Source organism: Amia ocellicauda, chromosome 2 (genome assembly GCF_036373705.1).
Source record: "Amia ocellicauda isolate fAmiCal2 chromosome 2, fAmiCal2.hap1, whole genome shotgun sequence".
NCBI lineage: Eukaryota > Metazoa > Chordata > Actinopteri > Amiiformes > Amiidae > Amia > Amia ocellicauda.
Window position 1 is genome coordinate 37,092,457 of NC_089851.1, and position 4,086 is coordinate 37,096,542.

Consider the following 4,086-nt stretch of genomic DNA (forward strand, 5'->3'; position numbering starts at 1 on the left):
GGACTAAAAATAGCAACAAGAGAAATGATAATTAGGATGATTAGCACTATATCTTTATTAGGCATCACAAGTGCCCTAATAAAATGTGATGCACTGCTTAAGAATCCTAGATGTTGATATAAATGGTATATAGTGGCCTGTTCTTGCCTTTCACATTCTTTACCAAAAGGCACAGCACACAACTGAGCCCGTTCCTCTTTCAGACACACACCAACAAGTACTATCTCGTAATTAACAGACCCATAGTGTTTAGTATGAAACAAATATATAAAATATCAAAGACTATATTAAAGTTGCAAAAAAGCTACTGAGGACAGTTAATTCCTGCTGTAGTTACAGAACTAAGAAAGAGTATGCATGTATTTCCTATTTTTCAGCATACATGCACACTAAAAGTGAGAGACAGTGCCATACAGAAGCTTTTAAAAATATGAATGGGGAAGGAGGATGCCTACATTTCAGTGCCTTTCATATGTAAAAGGCCTTTGAACATTTTTAGTGCGCAGAGTTGGAGAATTCAAATGGACTCGTTAGATGTACTAGAAAAAACATTTGCTCTTAATTTGATCATAATACAGTCATGGTGTTAGCTTTTCTGTCTTAGAAGTTAACAGAATCAAGGGCATTTCTGCCTTTCCTACAGTCATTATTTTCATAATGCTGTGATGTTGGAGGGTTTTGAAAAATAAAAGGTTCCTCAAGTTGCTTTGATTTCACCGCCTACATCATAAGCAATACAGTATCCTTTTAGACCACATGTACTGACCATTTAGATAGTAAACCAAGACAGGTTATTTCAGCAGAGTAACATACCTAGAATATTTGCATATAGTGTGCTATACTCTGTGTTACACAATTTATAACTACTGCCTATAAATTTACCACAGTTCCATCTAGTGGTGCAAATTGTTACAACTGTTTTCTGTATTCCACGAACAGGAAATTGCATAACATAACGCACAGATATTATTATACACATTTTAAGCACCATCATAAAATGGAAGAAAATACAACTTATAGGAACTCCAAATACAGTGTATGGTTGTATATAGGACTATGTAAGAGGTAGCTGAAATAAAGGCAGAAATAAGGTAAGCATTAAATCAGTAGCTACATGCAGTGGTTTGAAAACAGGCATAATGATCCCTTTGATAATGGAATTGGTACAGCGTGCCTTGCACATATTTTGCATTTCTGAGACTCACAGAGTCAGGGAGAACACATTGTTAGGGTGCCATCTTCTGGAAATACCTGGATGTACACAATTCTCCCTTCCACCTCATATACAAGAAGTTTCACATATGATATTTCACTTGTGTACATTGATTCCAGAAGAAGTAGGATATGCAATAAACAAGACAAAAAAAATGAAAAGCACGTGGAGATGATGGAATCACAGTGGAGAACCTTTTTACAAAGCATCTCAAGGTATAACAATACCAGATAAGTGGAACACAACAGTCATTCTCCTTCACAATAAAGCAGACTAAGAGGATCTAAAGAACTATAGGCCCATTAGTCTACTTCCCTTTGTATACAAATATTTACAAAGATATTAACACATCACCTTCAAGATTCACCCTGGATTTCACCCTACCAAGAGAATAAACAGGATTGAGAAGTGGATATAACATAGTGGAACATACAGTACATCTGGAAAGTATTCACAGCGCTTCACTTTTTCCACATTTTGTTTAGTTACAGCCTTATTCCAAAATGGATTAAATTAATTCTTTCCTCAAAATTCTACAAACAATACCCCATAATGACAACGTGAAAGAAGTTTGTTTGAAATCTTCACAAATTTATTAAAAATAAAAAACAAAAAAAGCACATGTACATAAGTATTCACAGCCTTTGCTCAATACTTTGTTGAAGCACCTTTGGCACCAATTACAGCCTCAAGTATTTTGGAGTATGATGCTACAAGCTTGGCACACCTATTTTTGGCCAGTTTCTCAAATTCTTCTTTGCAGAACCTCTCAAGCTCCATCAGGTTGGATGGGGAGCGTCGGTGCACAGCCATTTTCAGATCTCTCCAGAGATGTTCAATTGGGTTCAAGTCTGGGCTCTGGCTGGGCCACTCAAGGACATTCACAGAGTTGTCCTGTAGCCACTCCTTTGTTATCTTGGCTGTGTGCTTAGGGTCGTTGTCCTGTTGGAAGATGAACCTTCGCCCCAGTCTGAGGTCCAGAGCGCTCTGGAGCAGGTTTTCATCAAGGACGTCTCTGTACATTGCTGCATTCATTCATCTTTCCCTCGATCCTGACTAGTGTCCCAGTTCCTGCAGCTGAAAAACATCCCCACAGCATGATGCTGCCACCACCATGCTTCACTGTAGGGATGGTATTGGCCAGGTGATGAGCGGTGCCTGGTTTCCTCCAGACATGACGCTTGCCATTCAGGCCAAAGAGTTCAATCTTTGTTTCATCAGACCAGAGAATTTTGGTCTGAGAGGCCTTTCCAAATCATGTCCAATCAACTGAATTTACCACAGGTGGACTCCAATCAAGTTGTAGAAACATCTCAAGGATGATCAGTGGAAACAGGATGCACCTGAGCTCAATTTTGAGTGTCACGGCAAAGGCTGTGAATACTTATGTACATGTGCTTTTTTGTTTTTTATTTTTAATAAATTTGAAAAGATTTCAAACAAACTTCTTTCACGTTGTCATTATGGGTATTGTTTGTAGAATTTTGAGGAAAATAATGAATTTAATCCATTTTGGAATAAGGCTGTAACATAACAATGTGGAAAAAGTGAAGCGCTGTGAATACTTTCTGGATGCACTGTATACAAGTTGTACAAGAAGTATTGGAAAAATGCAGAGACGTTTATCAATGGATACACAAATAAGTATGCTCTGGACAACAAATTGGCACAGAGATATGGAAGAAATAATAATAATAAAAAAAATAAAAAAATACTAACTGCACAGAGCTACATTTTACAAATAGCAAGTTTTTCAAAAAACACAATCAACATGTATTCCCACAAGTATCTCAAAACACAATACTGGATGAATAATCCTGCATCAATGTTCTGTTGTCTGGAAGTTAATAGGAATCTTCTAGATTGTTATAGAAGCTTCCTAAAGTCACCTGTTTCCACAGAGTATAAAAGGAGGTTGCACACAGAAGCAATCCATTAGTGTCATTGTCATAGTCAATGTCAGAAAGCTGTCCAAAATTGCAGGCATAGAGTCACTGGCCATATCAAATTAAATCACAAAAAGCTGAACCTTCCATTTTCTGCTATAAAATCCATCATCAGTCTGCTACTGGAACAGACACTACCTTACCAGGAAGAGGAAAATATTACTACATGCCATGGGAAAAGTGGTTCGGGAGGCAAACTCAAACCCAGGGACAACGGTAGGAGTCGGGGGTTGTTTTACATCTTGTGGTCCTAGTGGCCTTGTTTGAATCAAAAGAAAGTTGTATGAAAGATTGAGCATTTTGGCAAAAACTGGGTTCACTAATGCAAGAAGCTCAAGCGTGGTTGAAAATGGACTTTCCTGCATGATAATTACACAAAGTATGTATCCATGTTTCAAAATAAATTTAAATCAACATTCTCCAATGGCTATCGCAATCTCCAGACCTAAATCAGATAGCACATTTTGAACTCAAAAAGGCAGTTCACAAGCAAAAACCAAGACTTAGGGAGCTGAGGAACTTCTGCTTGAAGGACTGGTCAGATATCCCCCCTGAGAACCTTAGAAAATACAACAGGAAGCATCTAAGTGTCATCAAAGAAGGTGCACAAGCTACTGATTTTAGGGAATGTCATTCAATTTGTTTGTCTTCAGAAAAACAATTAATTACTTGCAAAATATATGCTCCTCCTCTGTGCCGTGTTGTTAGTTTAAATATTGTACATATTTTTATTTATTTGAGTAAAAAGAATGATTGTATGCTTGCATTTCTTCTGTTAAATCAACTTTGCATCACATAAAATCAAGGGTATAAATACACTTGGAGGCCAAATGTTAAATGCTGTTTAGTTATTCAATTTCAACCATTAAAAAAAAAAAAAATCATCATCACAGACTATCTATATATAGAAATTCTGAGACAGTTACA